Source organism: Schistocerca piceifrons, chromosome 2 (assembly GCF_021461385.2).
Source record: "Schistocerca piceifrons isolate TAMUIC-IGC-003096 chromosome 2, iqSchPice1.1, whole genome shotgun sequence".
In the NCBI taxonomy this organism is placed as follows: Eukaryota; Metazoa; Arthropoda; class Insecta; order Orthoptera; family Acrididae; genus Schistocerca; species Schistocerca piceifrons.
Genome location: NC_060139.1, coordinates 530,240,438 through 530,266,295, shown reverse-complemented (window position 1 = coordinate 530,266,295; position 25,858 = coordinate 530,240,438). Strand labels below are relative to the sequence as shown.

The 25,858-nt window shown below is 41.1% G+C and overlaps 1 protein-coding gene across 1 annotated transcript in view; it reads right to left on the bottom strand.

The window, feature by feature from the left end:
- Window positions 1-25,218, bottom strand: part of LOC124777627 (greglin-like) — a 41,172-nt gene extending 15,954 nt beyond the window's left edge. Inside the window, exon 1 of the mRNA XM_047253101.1 lies at window positions 25,125-25,218. The gene's annotated coding sequence lies outside the window, so the exon portion shown is untranslated. The remainder of the gene's footprint in view (window positions 1-25,124) is intronic.
- Between the last annotated feature and the right edge of the window lie 640 nt (window positions 25,219-25,858).

The following is a 25,858-nucleotide window of genomic DNA, read 5'->3' as shown; positions in this document are numbered from 1 at the left end:
GCCTCTCCCGACACTATCAGAAGGCCTGGATGAATATCGATGAATAGGTTGAATGACATGGCAACACTACAACAGTTGTCTTCAGTACACTACAGTATATCAAAATAAGGATTTAATATTTGAGACTCATAATTCATCTGAACTATGATTACCATTGTCAGAAGTTTGACGCGGATCGGAGAGAACATTTTAAAATTAATGTCTCCAGTTATATTGTCCTTTTAGTATAGTTTTCCCTCTTGGCACAAGGGATTTTACTATTTTATGTACTTAAAACACGAGAACTGAGGTCTGGGTTACATTTTATAAAGACTCCTTGGAAAAAAAATTTGTTTACTACTACTACTAGGCTAATTACTGTTTATCTCTACAGGACCTTTATACTGAAATGTTTCCCACACCACCTTGTATCGTCTTTCTATATGTGTGAGTAACTGTATGTTAACTGTTGTGGGTAAATACATACAGCATACACAGGGCGATGTGTGAACCTGATAGCGATTACACGCTTCCGCTGTTATAGAAATCTGCTCCAGCTCCTGCAGATACCGCGTTGAGCTGAAAGTGGTAACCAAAGTACGGAGAAATATTCTTCGGGGCTCTGTTGCATAGCAATCAGGTTGCTTTCAGTTTTGAGAAATGTCCAGGTACAATCGTGGATTTGAATGATCCATTAAGTGACTTCTTTTCCGAAGGAAGCATCGAACTAATTCACTAGAACAGAACGCTCCCGTTGGAACTGTTCTCAATCTGGTATTTATTATTAAATCACAATATAAAAATACGCTGGTTGTAGAATAACACGTACCTTTTTGAAATAAACAATACTTTATTGCCGGCCCGAGTGGTCGAGCGGCTCTAGGCGCTACAGTCTGGAACAGCGCGACCGCTACGGTCGCAGGTTCGAATCCTGCCTAGGGCATGGATGTATGTGATGTCCTTAGGTTAGTTAGGTTTAAGTAGCTCTAAGAGCTAGGGGACTAATGACCTCAGAAGTTAAGTCCCATAGTGCTCAGAGACATTTTGAGCCAATATTTTATTGTTCTATTAACTGATTTCCTTCCATATACATATATATTTTACAATGTGAATCAAAAACTCGCAATGGCGTCGATTTTTACATCGCAAGAATTGCTCTCTTCTAGTAAAATTACTCTTAACAAGAACAAAAGCTCTGTATCCTAAGAACAATTATGTGAGCGCTGACCTCCACAGAGTAATAAACAATATCTTTGTCTCTCTCTCTCGCACTATCATAGCAAGCTACGCTGCATGATACATCATAATTTCTTCACTTTTTATCGCTTACAACATTATCGCCATCAGAATCACTATTACTATTCGCGAATACTTCGGCAGACGTTCAGCCACCCACAATTTTCTCACATTAATGGTTTGTTACACCAATCTTTCCGGTGTATACTTACTTCTTACATTCGTAATTGACGTCTTCTTAAGTTTTGAAACCTTTCGGTTATTTAGCAATTAATATACGTCTACTTTCTTCATTTACAATATCTTTACTGTCACGTATCGCTCTCATACAGCGCTGTTCAGACTTTTGTTTTATTCTATCATCTTTTTCTTGTTTGAGTCATCAGTCTTCTCATTGGTTTTGAGAAGACTCATGCGCCAACCTCTTCATCTCAGAGTAGCACTTGCAACCTACTTCCTCAATTATTTGTTGGAGGTATTCCAATCTCAGTCTTGTTCTACAGTTTTTGCCTTCTACAGCTCTCTCTAGCACCGCGGAAGACATTTCCTGATGTCGTAACAGTTGTCCTATCATCATGTCCCTTCTCCTTGTCAGTGTTTTCCACATATTCCTTTCCTCTTAGATTCTACGCAGAACCTCGTCATTCCTCACCTAATCAGTCCACCTAATTTTCATCATTCGTCTATAGGACCACCGCTCGAAAATTTCGATGCTCTTCCGTTGCGGTTCCCCGACAGTCCGATTTTCGCTAACATATAATGCAGTGCTCCAAGCGTACATTCACAGAAATTTCTTCCTCAAATTAAGGCCTACATTGAATACTATTAGACATCTCTTTGTCAGGAATGCCTTTTTGTCAGTGCTAGTCTGCTTTTGATGTCCTCCTTGCTCCGTCCGTCACTGGTTATTTTCCTACCGAGGTAGGAGAATTCCTTTACTTCATCTCCATCGTCACCATCAATCCTGATGTTAAGTTTTTCACTTTACTCATTTTTGCTACGTCTCATTACTTTCGTCTTGTTTCATTCAGCAGATCATGTGTTTATGAAAAAAGTTCAAGGCAATCGTAAAATGCGTTTTAGACAGATACGTGCCGAGTAAAACTGTGAGGGACGGGAAAAACCCGCCGTGGTTCAACAACAGAGTTAGGAAACTACTGCGAAAGCAAAGAGAGCTTCACTCCAAGTGTAAACGCAGACAAAACCTCTCAGACAAACAGAAGCTAAACGATGTCAAAGTTAGCGTAAGGATGGCTATGCGTGAAGCGTTCAGTGAATTCGAAAGTAAAATTCTATGTTCCGACTTGACAGAAAATCCTAGGAAGTTCTGGTCTTCCGTTAAATCAGTAAGTGGCACGAAACAGCATATCCAGACACTCCGGGATGATGATGGCATTGAAACAGAGGATGACACGCGTAAAGCTGAAATACTAAACTACTTTTTCCAAAGCTGTTTCACAGAGGAAGAACGCACTGCAGTTCCTCCTCTAATTCCTCGCACAAACGAAAAAATGGCTCACATCGAAATAAGTGTCCAAGGAATAGAAAAGCAACTGGAATCACTCAACAGAGGAAAGTCCACTGGACCTGACGGGATACGAATTCGATTCTACACAGAGTACGCGAAAGAACTTGCCATCCCCCCCCCCCCCCCCTTCTAACAGCCGTGTACCACAAGTCTCCAGAGGAACGGAAGGTTCCAAATGATTGGAAAAGAGCACAGGTAGTCCCTGTCTTCAAGAAGGGTCGTCGAGCAGATGCGCAAAACTATAGACCTATATCTCTTACGTCGATCTGTTGTAGAATTTTAGAACATGTTTTTTGCTCCCGTATCATTTCGTTTTGGGAAACCCAGAATCTACTCTGTAGGAATCAACATGGATTCCGGAAACAGCGATCGCGTGAGACCCAACTCGCATTATTTGTTCATGAGACCCAGAAAATATTAGATACAGGCTCCCAGGTAGATGCTATTTTCCTTGATTTCCGGAAGGCGTTCGATACAGTTCCACACTGTCGCCTGATAAACAAAGTAAAAGCCTACGGAATATCAGACCAGCTGTGTGGCTGGATTGAAGAGTTTTTAGCAAACAGAACACAGCATGTTGTTCTCAGTGGTGAGACGTCTACAGACGTTAAAGTAACATCTGGCGTACCACAGGGGAGTGTTATGGGACCATTGCTTTTCATAATATATATAAATGACCTAGTAGATAGTGTTGGAAGTTCCATGCGGCTTTTCGCGGATGATGCTGTAGTATACAGAGAAGTTGCAGCATTAGAAAATTGTAGTGAAATGCAGGAAGATCTGCAGCGGATAGGCACTTGGTGCAGGGAGTGACAACTGACCCTTAACATAGACAAATGTAATGTATTGCGAATACATAGAAAGAAGGATCCTTTATTGTATTATTATATGATGGCGGAACAAACACTGGTAGCAGTTACTTCTGTAAAATATCTGGGAGTAAGCATGCGGAACGATTTGAAGTGGAATGATCATATAAAATTAATTGTTGGTAAGGCGGGTACCAGATTGAGATTCATTGGGAGAGTCGTTAGAAAATGTAGTCCATCAACAAAGGAAGTGGCTTACAAAACACTCGTTCGACCTATACTTGAGTATTGCTCACCAGTGTGGGATCCGTACCAGATCGGGTTGACGGAGGAGATAGAGAAGATCCAAAGAAGAGCGGCGGGTTTCGTCACAGGGTTATTTGGTAACCGGGATAGCGTTACGGAGATGTTTAGCAAACTCATGTGACAGACTCCGCAAGAGGGGCTCTCTGCATCGCGGTGTAGCTTGCTCGCCAGATTTCGAGAGGGTGCGTTTCTGGATGAGTTATCGAATATATTGATTCCCCCTACTTATACCTCCCGAGGAGGTCACGAATGTAAAATTAGAGAGACTTGAGCGCGCACGGAGGCTTTCAGACAGTCGTTCTTCCCGCGAACAATACGCGACTGGAACAGAAAAGGGAAGTAATGATAGTGCCACGTAAAGTGCCCTCCGCCTCACACCGTTGGATGGCTTGCGGAGTATAAATGTAGATGTAGATGTAGATGGAACTCTTCTTCACTTTCTCTCAAGATAGCTATGTCATCAGCGAATCGTATCATTCATATCCTATCATCTTGTATTTTAATTCCATTGCTGAACCTTTTTATTTCCGTCATTGATTCCTCAGTATACAGACACAACAGTAAGGGTGAAAGACTACATCTCTGTCTTACACCATTTTCAGTCCGTGCGCTTCGTACTTGGTCGTCCACCCTGAATATTCACTCTTGGCTTGTGTTCGTATTGTATATTACCCGTCTCTACCGGTAGATGACCCCTACTTTTCTCAGAATTTCCAAGATCGTGCACCATTTTATTCTCGAACGCTTTCTCTAGGTTGACAAATCCTTCGAACGTGTCTTTATTTTTCTTTAGTCTGGCCTCCATTATCAACCACAACATCAGAATTGCCGCTCTGATGACTTTATCTTTCCTAAATCCATACTGATCTTCATATATTACAACCTCAATTTGATTTTCTATTCTTCTGTATATTATTCTTGTAAGCAACTTGGATGCATGAGCTATTAATCTGATTGTATGTTCATGGTGTGGGTTCCTGTAGTCATGTCCTAGTTCATGAACCACGGGCAACGTATGAGTGGCCAAGTAAGTGGTCCCGACAGTTGGGATACCAGTTACTTTAGAATGAGGCTGGGCATCTCGGACGTATTCTGAGTCGTGGTCACCTTTGTGCTCATACGGCAAAGACTACCAAATCCACCGGTTAGTCCCTCAGCCGTTAGGGGTAAAACCCAATGGGACTTGGGGCAAGTAAGGCTACCAACCTGCTTCCCTGGTACTTTAAATATGATGCTGGCAACAATCATAGCAAAATGCCTCGGACCTTTGGAGGTGACGGAGTCCCACCTCTAACTGACAAACCAGGGACTCCTAAGATACGACTTGGCAAACAAATGGTAATGAGATGGGGAGCTATTAATATCAATGGGGGCTACTCTTGGAAGAAGGTACAGCTGGCAGAGGCTGCAAGTAAGATGGGGCTGGACGTTTTAGCTGTTAGTGACATTCGGGTAAGGGATGAGAAAGAAGAAGATGTGGGAGAATACAAGGTCTACTTGTCAGGAGTCAAAGCAGGAATAGCACAATGGGGTGTAGGGCTTTACATCAGGAAAGAAATGGAACCCAGCGTAGTTGCAATAAGGTATGTAAACGAACGACTGATGTGGATAGATTTGACAGTGTCTTGCAAGAAAATTAGGATTGTGTCAGTATATTCGCATTGTGAAGGGACTGATCAAGCTAAAATGGATAGTTTTTATGAGGCACTCAGTGATGTAGTTGTTAGAGTAAAGGACACGGACAATGTTCTGCTCACGGGTGATTTTAACGCCAGGATTGGAAATCGAACAGAAGGGTATGAAAAGGTTGTGGGTAAATTTGGAGAGGATATGGAGGCCAACAGGAGCGGGAAACAACTCTTGGATTTCTGTGCCAGTATGGGCTTTGTAATCACAAACTCCTTTTTTAAACATAAGAACATTCACCGGTATAAGTGGGAAAGCAGGGGAACCAGATCTGTCATTGACTATATAATAACAGATCAGGAATTCAGGAAGGCTGTGAGGGACACACGTGTATTCAGGGGATTCTTTGACGACACTGATCATTATTTAATCTGCAGTGAAATTGGGATTGCGAGGCCGAAAGTGCAGGAGGTCAGGTCCATATGTAGGAGGATAAGAGTGGAGAAACTTCAGGATAAGGAAATCAGGCACAAGTACATAACAGCGATCTCAGAAAGGTACCAGTTAGTTGAATGTAGTCAATTACAGTCATTGGAAAAGGAATGGACAAGGTACAGGGACACAGTACTAGAAGTCGCTAAAGTATGTCATGGAACAGTAGTGTGTAAAAGTAGGAGGAAGCAAACAGCTTGGTGGAATGACACAGTCAAGGCAGCCTGCAAAAGGAAAAAGAAGGCGTATAAAAAATGGCTACATACTAGAACTCAGGTAGACAGAGAAAGTTATGTTGAAGGAAGAAACAAAGCCAAACAGATAATTGCAGCATCCAAGAAGAAATCTTGGGAAGACTTTGGAAACAGGTTGGAGACATTGGGTCAAGCTGCTGGAAAACCATTCTGGAGTGTAATTAGCAGTCTTCGAAAGGGAGGTAAGAAGGAAATGACAAGTATTTTGGACAGGTCAGGAAAACTGCTGGTGAATCCTGTGGATGCCTTGGGCAGATGGAGGGAATATTTTGAAGAGTTGCTGAATGTAGGTGAAAATACGATCAGTAATGTTTCAGATTTCGAGGTAGAATGGGATAGGAATGATGATGGAAATAGGATCACGTTTGAGGAAGTGGAGAAAATGGTCAATAGATTGCAGTGCAATAAAGCAGCTGGGGTGGATGAAATTAAGTCGGAACCCATCAAGTACAGTGGAATGTCAGGTCTTAAATGGCTACACAGGATAATTGAAATGGCCTGGGAGTCGGGACAGGTTCCATCAGACTGGACAAAAGCAGTAATCACACCAATCTTTAAACATGGAAACAGAAAAGATTGTAACAACTACAGAGGTATCTCTTTAATCAGCGTTGTGGGTAAAATCTTCTCAGGTATTGTTGAAAGGAAAGTGCGAGTATTAGTTGAGGAGCAATTGGATGAAAATCAGTGTGGGTTTAGGCCTCTTAGAGGTTGTCAGGACCAGATCTTTAACTTACGACAAATAATGGAGAAGTGTTATGAGTGGAACAGGGAATTGTATCTATGCTTTATAGATCTAGAAAAGGCATATGACCGGGTTCCTAGGAGGAAGTTATTGTCTGTTCTACGAGATTATGGAATAGGAAGCAAACTTTTGCAAGCAATTAAAGGTCTTTACATGGACAGTCAGGCAGCAGTTAGAGTTGACGGTCAACTGAGTTCATGGTTCAGAGTGGTTTCAGGGGTAAGACAAGGCTGCAACCTGTCGCCACTGTTGTTCATATTATTTATGGATCATATGTTGAAAACAATAGACTGGCTGGGTGAGATTAAGATATGTGAACACAAAATAAGCAGTCTTGCATATGCGGATGATTTAGTTGTGATGGCAGATTCGATTGAAAGTTTGCAGAGTAATATTTCAGAGCTAGATCAGAAATGTAAGGACTATGGTATGAAGATTAGCATCTCCAAAACGAAAGTAATGTCTGTGGGAAAGAAATATAAACGGATTGATTGCCAAATATGAGGAACAAAGTTAGAACAGGTGGACGGTTTCAAGTACTTAGGATGCATATTCTCACAGGATGGTAACATAGTGAAAGAACTGGAAGCGAGGTGTAGCAAGGCTAATGCAGTGAGCGCTCAGCTACGATCTACTCTCTTCTGCAAGAAGGAAGTCAGTACCAAGACTAAGTTATCTGTGCACCGTTTAATCTTTCGACCAACTTTGTTGTATGGGAGCGAAAGCTGGGTGGATTCAGGTTACCTTATCAATAAGGTTGAGGTTACGGATATGAAAGTAGCTAGGATGATTGCAGGTACTAGTAGATGGGAACAATGGCAGGAGGGTGTCCACAATGAGGAAATCAAAGAAATACTGGGAATGAACTCTATAGATGTAGCAGTCAGGGCGAACAGGCTTAGATGGTGGGGTCATGTTACACGCATGGGAGAAGCAAGGTTACCCAAGAGACTCATGGGTTCAGCAGTAGAGGGTAGGAGGAGTCGGGGCAGACCAAGGAGAAGGTACCTGGATTCGGTTAAGAATGATTTTGAAGTAATAGGTTTAACATCAGAAGAGACACCAATGTTAGCACTGAATAGGGGATCATGGAGGAATTTTATAAGGGGGGCTATGCTCCAGACTGAACGCTGAAAGGCATAATCAGTCTTAAATGATGATGATGATGATGATGATGATGATATGATAAAGCTCGGACTTGTAGGGTCTTGCTGTCTTCAGAATTGTGTGAATGACATTTTCCCGCAAGTCAGATGATATGTCGCTTGACTCATACATTCTACGCACTATAGTGAGTAGTTTTTTTTTTCCACTTCCTCCAATGATTTTCGAAATTCTGAAGGAATGTTAGTTATACTTCCTGCCTTGTTTGATTTTAAAGCCTCCGAAGCTCTTCTAAATTATGACTCTAATACAGGATACCCTATCATTTCTACATCAATTCCTCTTCCATTTTCTTCCCCACCAGACAAATCTTTCTCTCACAGAGGCCTTCAATGTACTCTTTCCACCTTTCCGCTCTCTCTTCTGCGTTTAACAATTGAATTTCCGTTACAATCTTAAAAATACAACCATTGCTTTTAATATCACCGAAGGTTATTTTTACTTCTATATGCTGAATCAGCACTTCGACAGTCATTTCTTTCTCGGTATTTCACATTTGTCATGCAGCCATGTCGTCTTAGCTTCTCTGCAAGTCCTATTTATTTCATTCCTCAGCGACTTGTACTTCTGTATTCTCGCATTTCCCTGAACATTTCTGTACCTTCTTCTTTCGTCGATCAACTGAAGTATTTCTTCTGTTACTCTAGCTTCTTACCAGTTAGCTTCTTTATATCTATGTTTTTCTTTCCCACTTCTATGATTGCCCTTGTTAGAGATGTCCATTCCTCATCAACTGTACTGCCTACTGGGTTATTTCTTATTGTTGTATCTACAGCCTTAATGTACTTCAAGAATAGCTTGTCATTCCTTAGTATTGCCGTTTCTCACTTCTTTGTGTATTGATTCATTCTGACTAGTCTCTTAAACTTAGTCTGCTCTTTATCACTACTACATTGTGATTTGCATCTGCTCCTGGTTAGGCCTTACAATATCTGATCTCCGTCTGACCATGACGTAGTCTAACTGAAATCTTCCGATATCACCCGGTCTTTTCCAAGTCTACCTCCTACTTTTGCCATTCTGGAACACAGTATTTGCTATTACTAGTTGAAATTTCTCACATATTTCGATTACTCTTTCTCCTCTCTCATTCCTTGTCCCAAGCCCATATTCTCCTGTAATCTTTTCTTCTGCTCCTTCCCCTAAAACTGCATTTAGTCTCCCATGAAATATAGAATTTCGTCTTACTTTAGGTAATGTATTACCGTTTCAGTATCCTCATACATCCTCTGCGACGTCGGCATGTATACCTGAACTATCGTTTCGGTGTTGGTTTGCTGTCGATTCCGATAAGGACAACCGTATCAACCAACTGTTCACAGCAACAGTCTTCCCCGTTAGCTGAGTGGTCAGTGCGGCGGAGTGCCACGCCAAGGGGAACGGATTCGATTCCTGGCTGGGCCAGGAGATTTTCTCCGCTCAGGGTATTGTGCTGTCATCATCATTTCATCCCCATCTCCGACGCGCAAGTCGCCCAACGTGGCGTCGAATGCAATACGTACATGCCCTCAGCGGCCGAACTTCCCCAAATTGGGGACTCCCGGCCCACAATGCCGTACGCTCATTTCCATTCACAGCAACACACTATTTACCCTAGATTCCTATTCATAAAGAATCCTACTCCCGTTACATGATTCTTCCCCTGCTGCTGACATTACCCAGTACTCCTGAATTCCTTGTCTCCTTTCCATTTCACGTCACAGACGCCAACTATATATAAGATCGAGCCTTTGCTTTTCCACTTTCGGATTTTCTAGATTCCCTACCACGTTCAAGCTTCCTACATTCGACGCCCTGACTCGTAGAACGTTATCCTTTTCTTGGTTATTCAGTCCGTTTCTCGTGGTCACCTCCCCTTTGGCGGTCCGTTTCGGAGTTCCGAATGGATAACTATTCCGGAATCGCTCGCTAATGGAGAGATCGCTATCACGCTTTTTCAATTTCGTGTCATATAGATACAGGTTATGCGTCTTTAACGTTGTGGTTTGCATTTCCTTCTGTATCCTCGTGCCGTTGGTCATTGCTGATTCTTCCAATTTTAAGGGTATTTTCCCACCACAAGGACAAGAGCGCTAGCTGAATCTCTGCCCGCTCCTCCGCCCTGTTTGACAACGCCGTTGGCAGAATGAGGTTAACCTCTTATGCTGGAAGTGTTCGGTGGCCAATGCCGATTATTAATCTAAATTTAAGTGGTGGTGGGTTTCGAACCCGGGACCAAGGACGGGTACTTATCAAATACGCCCCTAGACAACATGTTGATTGAATTTGTACATGTAAATTAATACTATAGATGAATATTGTTTCGAATTTGTGCAATAATATTTAGTTATATAATAGCCATAAATTACACATAGATCCACTGTGAGTGTAACAATATTCAGTTTCCCTTAAGGTCGTAAACTGCAGTTATAATTTACTATTCAGACAGTTGTGAAGTAAATATTAACTCTTTTTTTCTCTCAGTTAGTCGCTTTTGTCGCACGAAATGACATGTAGTTTTGTGTGTGCAACCAGTCGTGTCCATCACTTCAGAATTGTCTTTTAACTTTCAGGAGTACGTAAACTTTTTGATGTGCTGTGTCATGCCTCATCTGCATGCAGGTAGGCACGGAATGATACACAGCATTGAACTTAGGGGTGCCATAGGGAACGGCTGTGTTGCGAACTCATATACATGAAATATATACGCATTTGATAATACGGATCACCATCAGCTATATAATGGAACGACGATAGCGAAAATTTGTGCCGGACCGTGACTCGAAGCAGGATTTTCCGTTTATCGCGAGCGGTCGCCTTACCGTAAGGCTATCCGAGCAAGATTTCTGGGCAAACCCAAGCTTCCATGTGTCGCCAGCAGTGTTTCTACAAACTACCCTCGTACACTCACTATGTATATTGCTATACAGGGGAGGCATTTTAACTGATAGACGCTTACACGGTACCGGTGGTTAGAAACTGTATTGCAGGTCCTGTGTTGTTTACAAGGACGATGCAAGGTTCATTTAGAACGAACTTCGCATTGTCCTTCTGAAAAACAGAGGCTCAGCAACATCGTATTGTGAACACAGTCAGTAGCTACTTCTGCCCAGAACTTGGGCTACACTCGATTTGCACTATTAGCTGAACGTAAACATTTCTTTGTTTCATTGCAATAAAAGTGACTGTGGTCTTTTATAGAGTGATTCAATTTATTTGAAATAATGCGAGCTCATCAGACTCTTTATCTGCCGTACTGGCAGATCACAAGAATCAGATGACTGCAAGTCTAGTTGGTAGCTGATTTATTTTGATTTGTTGTAGCTTTAAACTCTTGCATATACGAGTATGTACTACTCTGGCCTCTGTTTCAATAAATTCAAAACCTACAAAATCTTCCATGAAACTAATGTTGTTATCTATGATATTATTTTCTCCGAAGCTTGAGGAGTACATTACTCATAGTAGCCTCTATAAACGCTAAAATCAATAATTTCTTTAGGATTTGTAAATATAACAATAAAATAAATGTAGTAGTTTGCAAATAGTAATAGCTCCTGGAAATCTGTCTTCGGGTGACAGCACTGCAACGTTTTTAGGCTTCAAATTTCTCGAATTGCTAAATTCAGCAATTTTTTCCGTGTATCAAACTAAAATATCACGCACGTACTTCTAGCTGTTGTTTAGGGCAGTATATTTTGAATGGATAGCAAGAAGAAAGAAATGGTTTACTCCGTAAAATGATTTTGTACCATTTTTGTAAGTGAAATATGAAATTTTTTCAAATTATCTAGTTATAGTAGACCCAATGGGGAAAATATACGTAAACAAGAAGGATTATGAACATTAAAAATGGTCCGCTTTGTCAGTTTATTGTATTGATCAAAATCCTAAAATTTAGCGTCGTTCCTAATTGTATTTTCGTATTTTTATATATAACTGAATTTCTGATATCATGGCATGGAGCGATAAGAACGGTAATCTTGGAGCTTGCTCGTAGAGTGATGGATGTAAAAGGGTGATTGAATAAATAATGGTCCAAACTCTTTACAGAGGTTAATATGTACACTACCTGTAGCGTGTGGGTCGCATCTTTAATTGTAAACAAAACGGTCAAAGGGTTGAACCATAGCACTGTTTGAATTTTAAATAAAGGCTCATCAGATATCTGGCGTAAGAAGTCCCTCTCATTCTGCTAACGGCTTTGTCAAAGAGAGAGGAGTAGCGGACTGAGGTTCTAGCACTTTCTTGCTCTTGGAGTGGCAAACTACCCTTAAAAGATGAAAGAATCATCAGTGATCGAAGGCATGACGGCAGAAGGTAATGGAATCCGCTCCATTAAAAACACATAAAGCGTATCCACAGGACATACGATCTGTAACTGAAAAAGTTTCGTGATGACTTCTCCATTGGCGAAAGTTTCCTGGTTAGCTCCAATAAGGAACCGCGAGAGTGACTGTTAAGACAGAGGTGACCATGGGAAAGAGGTTGAATAACCAACGAGAAGCTAGTGTTGTCTGAGACGGTGGGTAGGAAGCTAGAAAAGACTGGAAAGGGGAATGATAAGACTTAATCTAGCTACGCTGAGCGTCATGGAAGTGAATTGGAAGGAGGCAAGAATTAATCACCAGGCAAGACTAGGGTAATATGAAAGCAGCAGAAAAATGTTATAAAGGGAGTAGGACTCATTATGAATATGAAGGTGAGACAGAGAATGTGTTACTCTAATTAGTTCATTGACAGGGTTGTTCTCATCAGAATTGACACAAAACCCAGACCAATAAAACTAGTTCAGTTATACCTGCCGACGTCGCAAGCAACAGATGAAAGGATAGAAACGTTTATGCGAGTTTTGAACAGGTAATTGAGTACGTGAAGCGAAATTGAATTTTAATAGACGTAGCTGGACTGGAATGTGGTTGTAGAGGAAGGAGCAGAAGATTAGATGCAGGAGAATATAGGCTTGGCAGGGGGAAAGGAGAGAGGAGCATGACTAATTGAGTTCTGTCATAAATTTCAGATGGTAATAGAGATTACTGTGTTGAAGAATCACAAGAGAGTCAGGTACACGTGAGTTGTAGAGCAAAGCAAATGTCAGCACATTTTGTTAGCGCAGGTTGCATACGCCAGCGGCGAGCGTACATTCAAGGCTAATCCTGTTGCTTTCTTTTGACTGACAGATCCAGGACATATCGTTCCGATAATCGGATTATGGCCCCTAGGAATAATCTTTCCTTCTGAGAAACCTCCCCCACTCCCTTATATCGCTTATTATAAAAAACTTACTGAATACAAGGAAGTGTTTTGAATCAGTTTACTTGCTTGTCTAAAGAATTTGCTACGAAGTTAAATGCAACGTATGGAACACAATGACGAGGCAGTATAAAATATTTAAACAATTGGGGAGCTACTTTTGTCCCAATCATGCTAGGAATGCCGTCAATGTAGCTCATCACACGTAATTAAACTGTACAAAATCTTTTGATCGTGTTGCAGGCACAGTCTTCCATCGGCCAAGAGGGCTGCATCGCATTTTCCCGCATGGACAGCCGCACTACACCGACTTGTGCTCCAAGCCTAGTAGAGCTGAAGTCACTCTAATCCCCAAAAAAAGTTTCAGGCTGTGACAAGCTTTTAATATTTCTTAGCTGACAACTTCCTGTCAAAACAGCTTCCCTCTCTCTCTCAAGGGACCACATCCTGTATTGTGCCATTGCTGGACTTTCACACACCATCGGTCACCATCTTATTCGTCTGTAACCAAAGCAGCGTTTACCATGTAAACCTCAGTCGTGGACATCTTGGAAATGTATTAGAACAAATAAGACCTCGGCCACAAATATTAAGTCAAAATTGACCAGGTTTCGACGCTACTACGAGCGTCGTATTCAGGATTAGACTAACTGTTCTAAAACATATTAGGTATAAAATACATTAATAAAATTAAAGTTTGCACTGACTGGAGTAAGAAGCAGTACGTACAAGTAACATATTAAAAAAGATCTAAGCTGGAAAGGCGACATCATTAATAGTTATGAGATGGAGAGCCACTAAGGGCTGCTTGTACTGTGAACAAGGATGCCACAGGAAATGTTCCATCACTGTATCAGATTTATTGAGTAATTAATTACATCGTCACCCTTTGTGTGGCCACTTTTTCCATGCATCATATTGGTGGATACAAGGACTGGAGTATCTGGTGGGATTAGATTCTACAGCCACCTGGTTTCTAAACTCTAGATTTTCCTTTTCCCTGGCCTCCTATTGATGCATAGTGGCACTGATAGGTCATTTGGTAGGAAATAGATGAAAATTCCAAAATCAGCTGAATTGCATGATATGTCTGTAAACAATCTGTGGAGGTGATGGACTGGTACGTGTGCTTGAAATTCCATTGTCAGAAACAATAAATTGTTCAACTGGGGAACTGATCATAATTTTTTCTGTTTTCCCTCGTTCCTTGGTTGCTTCATAATTCGTGGACATATGTTCCATCTATGCAATTAATGGAAGAGAGTTTGTTTATTGCCGTGCTTGTTTTGCTTCTTTTATTTGTGAAGCATCTTCAGTGGCTTGTAGTATATCTTCATATTTATACACATAACAAATGTATTATGTGGTAGTTATAATATCCTACTATGTTACATTTTGTCATGTTTTACTCTTGTTTCTTAGGTTACACTTAACTTTTGTAGCACAAATGTCGTGATGTGAAATTATCGTTTGATATTACTTACGATTTCCAGTGCTGTTAGCCCATGTGTGTGTTCTTGGAGATGTATTCATTAGTCGCCATGTCCTAGTTGTTTGATTTCAGGTGTTTTTTCAGCCACATTCCATTCAGCACAGCACATACATCAATTGCACTTTACATATTGTGTTCAACATGAGTGTATTTTCGGTGTGTGTGTGTGTGTGTGTGTGTGTGTGTGTGTGTGTGTGTGTGTTTGTGAGAGAGAGAGGGAGAGAGAGAGAGTGGGAGAGAAGAAGAGAAAGAGAGAGAGAGAGAGAGAGAGGAGAAAAGCGTACCATCACGTTTCCGACTTTGATAAAGGTCGGATTGTAGCGTATCGCGATTGCGGTTTATCGTATCGCGACATTGCTGCCCGCGTTGGTCAAGATCCGATGACTATTAGCAGGATATATAATCGGTGGGTTCAGGAGGGCAATACCGAACGCCGTGCTAGATCCCATGGGCCTCGTATCATTAGCTGTCAAGATGACAGGCATCTTACTCGCATGCCCAGGCGTATCAGGGCTGTTATTACGGCCAGAGATGGTTGTTCTGCATCCTGATTTCTCAGGATCTGTGCACCCAAATTGCGTAAAAATGTAATCACATGTCAGTTCTAGTATAATATATTTGTCAATGAATATCCATTTATCATCTGCATTTCTTCTTGGTGTAGCAATTTTAATGGCCATTATTGTATGTAAAATAATTATAAGCAATACAAGTAACAGCCACGAACAATGATTACAACACCCACATAGTAAAAAAACTCAACCAAATAGTTAGAAAACGACTAAATAACAATGAGATCAAGTAGCAAACACCGAAAAAACCGCACAGACACTACACCAGTCACGAAAACACAGAACTGTAACAGTCATGATATGAATAACAGAAATAATGGTACACTTTGTTATACGAACACAAAGCCACTCACAAGATAGTAAATATATTAAAAAAACAGGGATGACTTATTGCTTACAGGACAAGAAACACACTCCAATCACATTTGCAACACATTTACAAATATTGTTGTAATGTTTTTGACTCGAAATAAATAAATAAATAAATAAATACAAACAGACAAGCCAGATAAATATCAAGGAGCAGATATATTCCAGTTAGAATGCCAAGAATATAAATCAGTATATCTAGGGATGAGAAACAGGAGCTTCAAAGCTAGATGTACAAAACACACAGAGAATTAGAAATATGAAAATAGCCTAAAACCTGATAAATCATAGACATGAACCATCCAACATGGAAAATGACATGACAGTTATTAGAGTGAATAATCACAACAAAAGGTCCTCATATTGCAGGAAAACTTTCACATACATAGAGCCTTTGCTATAAAACAAAATGTACTCAGTGTCCAAATTCATATAAGCAACAAGTCTCTAAACATGTTAACCACATATATAATGTCAGAGATCCAAAACATAACAAGAATAAACAATTTACGAAACTTTCAAACATCCTCTCCCCTTCTCTTTCTCTCTCTCTCTCTCTCTCTCTCTCTCTCGCTCCGCCGGCAGGAGTGGCCAAGCGGTTGTAGGCGCTACAGTCTGGAACCGCGTGACTACTACGGTCACAGGTTCGAATTCTGCCTCGGGCATAGATGTGTGTGATGTCCTTAGGTTAGTTGGGTTTAAGTAGTTTTAAGTTCTAGGGGACTCATGACTTCAGAAGTTAAGTCCCCTAGTGCTCAGAGCCAGCCATTTCTCTCGCTCTGTCTCTCTTTCTCTCTCTCTCTCTCTCTCTCTCTCTCTCTCTCTCTCTCTCTCTCTCTCCCCCTCTCTTTCTCACACACACACACATACACATATCCATTAAAAAATATCACGCTCTCACCCAGAACAACACATTGACTCACAACAAAATACACGCAGTCATACAAACACACACACACACACACACACAAACACACACAAATACAAGACCAGACACACAACACAATCAAAAGACGAGATACAAACACACAACGACAGTTAGCAACACTACACGCCGAAAACACAGACATGCTGAACACAAAGGGTAAAGTGCAAGTTACGTATGCGGTGTGTTGAATCAAACGTGACTGAAAGAACCAGGGAAATCTGCTAACTGGACCATGGAACAAGTCTCGATGACTACACACATGGGCTAACAGCGCTGGAAATCGCAACACCGAACAATAATTTCACTTGACGAAATTTGTGCTACGGGTGTTGATGCTAACCTAAAAAATAAGAGAAAAACATGGCAGCATGTAACACAGTAGCATACAGTAAGCAACACATAATACGTTCATTGTATGTATAAAAATAAACCTACTTTACAGACCACTGAAGAATCTTCATAAATAAAAGAAGCGAAACACGTATGGCAATAAAGAAACTGCCTTCAATTAGTTGCATAGATGGAACATACCCACACGACATGCGAAACTGATGTGGTAATTGGGTCTTTAAGGCACTCTATAACACCTAAGTTGTAGGAGGAGTAGGAGGAGGAATAGGAGTAGAAGCAGGAGGAAGGGTATAGTGAATGGTAAGATAGAGACAATCTTAACAACTGTTACCTCTCCAAGATAAAGTCCACTGCGATTTATTGAGAAGCACTAAACGTGAAGTGGAAGTAAGACAAGGATTACTGGTCAGATGAGTGTCTGGTATTATCAACAGCAGGAGAAAATGGTATAACAGGTGTAGGATTCGTTATGAATAGGAAGGTAGGGCAGAGGGTGTGTTACTGTGAACAGTTCAGTGACCGGGTTGTTCTAATCAGAATCGACAGCAGACCAACACCGACAACGATAGTTCAGGTATACATGCCGACGTCACATGCTGAAGATGAACAGATGGAGAAAGTGTATGAGGATATTGAAAGCGTAATGCAGTATGTAAAGGGGGACGAAAATCTAATAGTCATGGGCGACTGGAATGCAGTTGTAGGGGAAGGAGTAGAAGAAAAGGTTACAGGAGAATATGGGCTTGGGACAAGGAATGATAGAGGAGAAAGACTAATTGAGTTCTGTAACAAGTTTCAGCAAGTAATAGCGAATACCCTGTTCAAGAATCACAAGAGGAGGAGGTATACTTGGAAAAGGCCGGGAGATACGGCAAAATTTCAATTAGATTACATCATGGTCAGACAGAGATTCCGAAATCAGATACTGGATTGTAAGGCGTACCCAGGAGCAGATATAGACTCAGATCACAATATAGTAGTGATGAAGAGTAGGCTGAAGTTCAAGACATTAGTCAGGAAGAATCAATACGCAAAGAAGTGGGATACGGAAGTACTAAGGAATGACGAGATACGTTTGAAGTTCTCTAACGCTATAGATACAGCAATAAGGAATAGCGCAGTAGGCAGTACAGTTGAAAAGGAATGGAAATCTCTAAAAAGGGCCATCACAGAAGTTGGGAAGGAAAACATAGATACAAAGAAGGTAGCTGCGAAGAAACCATGGGTAACAGAAGAAATACTTCAGTTCATTGATGAAAGGAGGAAGTACAAATATGTTCCGGGAAAATCAGGAATACAGAAGTATAAGTCGCTGAGGAACGAAATAAATAGGAAGTGCAGAGAAGCTAAGAAGATATGGCTACAGGAAAAATGTGAAGACATCGAAAACGATATGATTGTCTGAAGGACAGGCTCAGCAACCAGGAAAGTCAAAAAACCTTTGGTGACATTAAAAGCAACGGCGGTAACATTAAGAGTGCAACGGGAATTCCACTGTTAAATGCAGAGGAGAGAGCAGATAGGTGGAAAGAATACATTTAAAGCCTCTATGAGGGTGAAGATTTGTCTGATGTGATAGAAGAAGAAACAGGAGTCGATTTAGAAGAGATAGGGGATCCAGTATTAGAATCGGAATTTAAAAGGGCTTTGGAGGAGTTACGGTCAAATAAGGCAGAAGGGATAGATAACATTCCATCAGAATTTCTAAAATCATTGGGGGAAGTGGCACAAAACGACTATTCACGTTGGTGTGTAGAATATATGAGTCTGGTGACATACCATTTGACTTTCGGAAAAGCATCATCCACACAATTCCGAAGACGGCAAGAGCTGACAAGTGCGATAATTATCGGACAATCAGCTTAACAGCTCATGCATCAGAGCTGCTTACAAGAATAATATAAAGAAGAATGGAAAAGAAAATTGAGAATGCGCTAGGTGACGATCAGTTTGGCTTGAGGAAAAGTAAAGGGACGAGAGAGGCAATTCTGACGTTACGGCTAATAATGGAAGCAAGGCTAAAGAAAAATCAAGACACTTTCATAGGATTTGTCGACCTGGAAAAAGCGTTCGACAATATAAAATGGAGCAAGCTGTTCGAGATTCTGAAAAATGTTGGGGTAAGCTATAGGGAGAGACGGGTCATATACAATATGTACAACAACCAAGAGGGAATAATAAGAGTGGACGATCAAGAACGAAGTGCTCGTATTAAGAAGGGTGTAAGACAAGGTTGTAGCATTTCGCCCCTACTCTTCAATCTGTACATCGAGGAAGCAATGATGGAAATAAAAGAAAGGTTCAGGAGTGGAATTAAAATACAAGGTGAAAGGATATCAATGATTCGATTCGCTGATGACTTTGCTATCCTGAGTGAAAGTGAAGAGGAATTAAATGATCTGCTGAACGAAATGAACAGTCTAATGAGTACACAGTATGGTTTGATAGTAAATCGGAGAAAGACGAAGGTAATGGGAAGTAGTAGAAATGAGAACAGCGAGAAACTTAACATCAGGATTGATGGTCACGAAGTCAATGAAGTTAAGGGATTCTGCTACATAGGCAGTAAAATAACCAAAGACGGACGGAGCAAGGAGGACATCAAAAGCAGACTCGCTATGGCAAAAAAGGCATTTCTGGCCAAGAGAAGTCTACTGATATCAAATACTGGCCTTAATTTGAGGAAGAAATTTCTGATGATGTACGTCTGGAGTACAGCATTGTATGGTAGTGAAACATGGACTGTGGGAAAACCGGAACAGAAGAGAATCGAAGCATTTGAGATGTGGTGCTATAGACTAATGTTGAAAATTAGGTGGACTGATAAGGTAAGGAATGAGGAGGTTCTACGCAGAATCGGAGAGGAAAGGAATATGTGGAAAACACTGATAAGGAGAAGGGACAGGATGATAGGACATCTGCTAAGACATGAGGGAATGACTTCCATGGTACTAGAGGGAGCTGTAGAGGGCAAAAATTGTAGAGGCAGACAGAATGAAATACGTCAAGCAAATAATTGAGGACGTAGGTTGCAAGTGCTACTCTGAGATGAAGAGGTTAGCACAGGAAACGAATTCGTGGCGGGCCGCATCAAACCAGTCAGTAGACTGATGGACAAAAAAAAAACGTGACACACTTGGAACATGATCCAATCGGCAGTGAATTTATGATCGGGTTTTTAAAACACCATAGAATTCCTAAATTGATTCTCTCCACTACATTTGGGTGGAGGAGAAGGAGGAGGCGACGAATGAGGAGTAGGAAGGCTACGGATGAGGAGGAGGAGGAGGAAGGGTCTGGTGTGCGATGGGGCAGAGACAATAGTGAATACCGCCGCAAGACAGAGTCCACCGAGGTGTATTGGCAAGTACTAAACACGGCACACTTAAGCCACGACCCAGCCCATAGGAGTAGTTGTCACCGATAGATGTTGGATATCGCTGAAACATCCGTACATGCCATGCACTCATGACCCATGTCATGACACGGCAACCCAGCACAGTGTGTCACACAGTGCTAGTTGTCGCAGTGTATGTGAGAGAGCACCAACTACCAGCGAAGGAGGGCATCCGGGGATTATCAGAGTGGTAGAAATTAGGATCGGAATGGGAATATGCTGTCGCAGCTCCACAAACTGTGTACAAAGTGTAAGGTCTGCGGCTGTCGAGTCTTTCTGCTACAATACAAGGTAGTAGATAAGACATTTCGAGCAGTGACACTGGTGTCTCTTATCAAGAGAATTAGGACCACACCACATCATACTGGAACTGGGAGTAGGGCGAGGATTTAGCTAGTGCATTGAGGTGGATTTCCAAATTACATAAAAGTACAGAAGCCCATCCCGTCTCCAGCCATCCTGATTTAGGTTTTCTGTGATTTCCCTAAATCGTTTCAGGCAAATGCTGGGATGGTTCCTTTCAAAGGGCACGGCCGATTTCCTTCCCCATCTTTCCCTAACCCGAGCTAGCGCTCCGTCTCTAATGACCTCGTTGTCGACGGGACGTTAAACAACACTAATCTAACCTAACTGGAGCTCAAAGTACATCTGCATCCATCTGATGCATTCATGTCTGTCACCCAAATGTTCCTTCTATTCCTGTTATTTTATAGCATCTAACAGTGAAAAACTAAAAGCTATAAATACTATGCTATTGTCACTTGATAAAATTGAAGTCATCTCTTCTGATGTATCGAAAACAAACACCACCTGCATGCTGACATCAAACATATGTGGCGATCGTGTAAAATACACAGGTATTGGTCCACTAGAGCAGGTGGCCAATAATAATAATCGCTTGCACAGACCAGTGTAAAGTTTCATCACCCATGTTGTAGGAGTACCATATTCCACAGACTATCAGTCGCATGACGGGGTCCCTGTGTTGTTCTTTGACACGCAGTTTGACACAATAACACATCCAGTTTTTCACACTGCCATTTTTTCCCCATTATGATTTTGCGGTCCGTTTCAGGTGCTAAACTGACATTAACGTATTCCAGTCCACTGGCTCTAATAAAAAGCTGGACATCGATGGTGTAAACTACGCTGCTTCCACAACACACAAGATGGTTGAAACAAAAGTCAGAGGCGATGTTTCTTATCGACAAAAAATGCGAAATGCATCAGAACATATGGAAACTGGAAGAGTTTGTGGAATTTTGAAGCGTTTCCAAACAGCTGCCTGAAGGTCTACATTTAATCTCATCTTTCACAGTGACATGTAGCAGATGTCTAGGTGTTCCACTTCGGTTGGTTACTCATATGGCAGTCATGTGCGCAATCACTTTATCATACAGGCCATCACCAGAAGATGTTGCTCCCACCAGACTGCTTCCATCTCAGAGAAGTGGTATAACTCAGTCATCATGTAGTAATCAACAGCACTGCAATAGGCACCAATGTTGATCGTGCTATCAATTTTAGCAATTTTACCATTTTTTCCATGATTTCAACGCTTACCAGTGACATAACAGCATGGTTTCCAGTGGCTGTACCACCATTAAACCATCCCTTCATTACTTTCGGTATACTGTATACTAGGTTGCTGAAGTAGATAGATGATTGTGCAGTACGTCCATTTATGGTTAATTCTAAAAACAAATACGCCTAAGTATGCCAGACGATGCCCTCTATCGATGCAGTTACGTTATCTACACATTTCTAGCACTTCGATCATAGTGCGTAATTTACGATTACGATTTCCCATCTTTCCCTATATGGATGGGAGTCACACAGCATACTCGCATTCTTAGGATAAATTCGGAGATTAAAAATCTCCCCATACTGTCTTTGACCAGCCCACCATGCAACACTGTCCTAGATTTAATTTGCAACTAACCAGAAGTAGTAGGGTACTATACCCTGCTCGGCTGATGGAAAATTATGTGTACTTTGCTATCAAAAGGTTATCAACAGATAATTACATGCAATGAGTTATTTCGATAGTATTCCTTGCATGAACAGGACAAAAAAAGTGCCTAAATTTTTTAAATATTTCATACTGCATTGCGAACCTCAAAATATTTAAATAATCAGTATTCCACATTCTGTATTCAATTTGCCTGCATTTTTTTAAATGACTATATACACTGTATTCCAAAATGTGCCTTGTATCCAACAAATTGTTTAGGTAAAGGTCATTCCACACATTACCTTGCCTACCAGAAATAGTTCAAAGAATATTCCATGCATTGCAAACAGTTTCCCGGCACTTTCTGTAAATAAATGGATAAACTACGTTCCATACACCACCTTGTATCCAATAAATCATTGATGTAAACAATATTCCACGTATTGCATTGTCTATCAGTAATTGTGTAAACAATATTCCATACAATGCAATCGATTCCCTACCAACAGCCAATCAACTGAGCCTTTTTCCTGCAGGTTTCCAGATGGGCGAGGAGAGGGGAAGAGCTAGTGTTTCCCAGAGGGGGATAGGTTAATTAATTGATCAGCTTATTTGATTAGTCGATCAATAAAAAGTCAAGGTGTGGTTGCATCAGCGAGGGGAAATGCCAGAGGGTTGGGGTGGATGAGGGGGAGGGGGAGAAGGTGGAGGGTGAGGGGTGGAGGGAAGATATCTCAGAAGGACAGATTAACCCTAAAGGGCCATAATCCGCTTAGCAGAACAATAGATTAGGGACCTGTCAATCAAAAGCTGTATGCAGCCTGCATTAACAAAACATTCTGATACTGGCGTGACCTAGTACTCACTTGGGAAAAGCCAGGAGACAGAAGAAGGTTTAAGTTAAATTACCTCCTGGTCAGGCAGAGATTCCAGAATGAGATACTGCACTGTAAATATCACCCAGGGAGAGATATAGACTCAGATCACAAGTTGGTAATGATGAACTTTAGCCTGAACTATTAGTGAGTATAAGAAATAATGCGGAAAAAGTGCTACATTAAAGTAGAAAGAATGAAGAAATTCGCTTGAAGTTCTCTGAGGCTATAGATACTGCGATATTAAGTAGTCCGGTAGGCATTTCAGTTGAAGAGAAACGGACGTCCCTAAAGTTGGAGAGAAACACTTCGGTACAAGGAGGTCTTGGCGAAGAAATCATAGGTATCAGAAAAAGCACTTCGGTTGATCGATGAAAGAAGGAGTGCAAAAATGTTCAGGGAAGTTCACGAATACTCATTAACGAATCACATAGGAATGAGCTAAAAAGGAAGTGTAGGGAAGCACAGGTAATATTCAATATGTACAAGAACAAGAGGGATGAGTACGACTGGAAGAACAAGTACGAAGTTCATGGGTTAAGAAGGGTGTAAGGCTGGGATGTAGTTTCCGCCTTTGCTTTTCAGTTTATATGTCGAAGAAGCAATGACTAAAATAAAAGATAGATTCACGAGTGGGATTAAAATTCAAGGTGAAAGGATATCAATAATAAGAGTCGCTGATGAAATTGCTTTCCTCAGCACAGAATAAGGACTGACAGTAAATGGAAGAAAGAAGGAAGTAATGAGATGTAGCAAAAACAAGAACAGTGAAAAAGTTAACTGCGTAACTGGTGATCACAAAGTAGGTAAAATTAAGGAAATTATTCGATCTAGGCAGCTAAATAATACTTGAGAGACGTAGCAGGGAGTACATAAAAAGCAAACAAGGGCATTCGTGGCTGAGAGAAGTCTACTAGTACAAAACGTAGGTCTTCATTCAAGGAGGAACTTTCTGGGACTATACGTTTGGATGACCGCATTGTATGGCAGAGAGACATGGACTGTGAGAAAACCAAAATAGGAGAGAATAGAAACATGTGAAATGTAATGCTGCAGAGGAATGTTGACTTCGGAGAGAAACTGGTGACGGACAACGTCAAACCTATCAAAAGACTGATAACTTTAAAGAAAACCTTTAAATGCTGCAAATTTTGTATCTCTTCTGCATGTGTGCGAAGTTATGAACCGTTTCGTCGGATGGCATTACTGTGGTGTACCGTGGAAGTAGCGTCAGCGCAAGACAATTTTTATAAGCAAAATGCTGTAACTGAATTCTTTATTACTGAAAAAGAAACCGTGGAGTGCACCCACAAACGTTGGTGCCCAGTGTATGTAATTACAGTTGACTGCACTATTGAGCGATGAATAACAAGGCTTAAAGTGTCAGAAGGACAGCTCGGTCATCAGCCACGTTCGGAATACCTTCATAGACAATGCTCCTGGCACCATGAGAAACATGGATGCTATTTTTTTTTTTGCAGGATCCTCTACATGAGGCAAAGTTTGAAGCTATCCACAGAGTAACTAAAGCAATGAAAAGAGATCAAGAGAGTTTAACAAAGGCCAACACATACTCTTACATAATGCTAGCATAAGGTTGGTGAACATCATGGTGACTATGTAGAAAAACAGTACACTTAATACTGGCATGAAACGCTGACACTTACGAGCAAATGTATTCTGAAAAAAGAAATTGTGGAACATTATTCATAGATTGACCATTGTACTTTGAAAAGATACCTTTCTATGTCCTTTCTTTCGCGTAGATATGAGTTGAACATAACTATTTCATTTACTTATTGCGTAGAAGTATACCTCCTCTGGTTATGTGGTTGATAAACAGATAATCCTCCGCTTTAATATGAGGAAAGCTGAGATCTGTTTCCTCGTTGTTGCCTTTATAACTTGATACTGAGACATGTCTTGCAGATACGATACTGACCAATGGCAAAGCAGCGCAAGCACAGAACTTACTTGCATCCGAAGGCTGGGTCACTCAACTTGCGATGTGATAATTGAATAACACGCAACTAAACAGCTGATAACAAAGGTCATAGTGGCAATGACTGATACGTTGGTATCTGAGGTCACTGGAGCGATACGTACGTTATGAAGGTTGTAATTCGTTGCTTATTAAATTACGCTACCTGTCAATAAAGAGTATAGAAAGGAATTTTTGAAGCCATAATTTATATTAGGCAATCGTTTTCGGCTTAGAAAGTCACTTGATAGTAAATTGCTACCTTCTCTATAAAAGATATTACATACAACGAATGCAATTCAAAAGCAACACGCCGGATAGCCACACACTTTATCACGGCCAAATCAGTATTCTGAGAAATGCGCCGTCCCCGGATCGAATTCGCTTGTTGGATTAACGACGAGGGCTGTTGTGCGGGCCAATCTGGAGTGGGTTTTTAGGCAGATCGCCACATTGACTAAATCAATGCTGCTCAGCCTTTTTAGGCATCAGCCGTATAGCACACAACTTAGTCCATTTAGAAACCTGCTGACTTGAAAATTCGTAAAGGTCTGAGCATAAAACAACA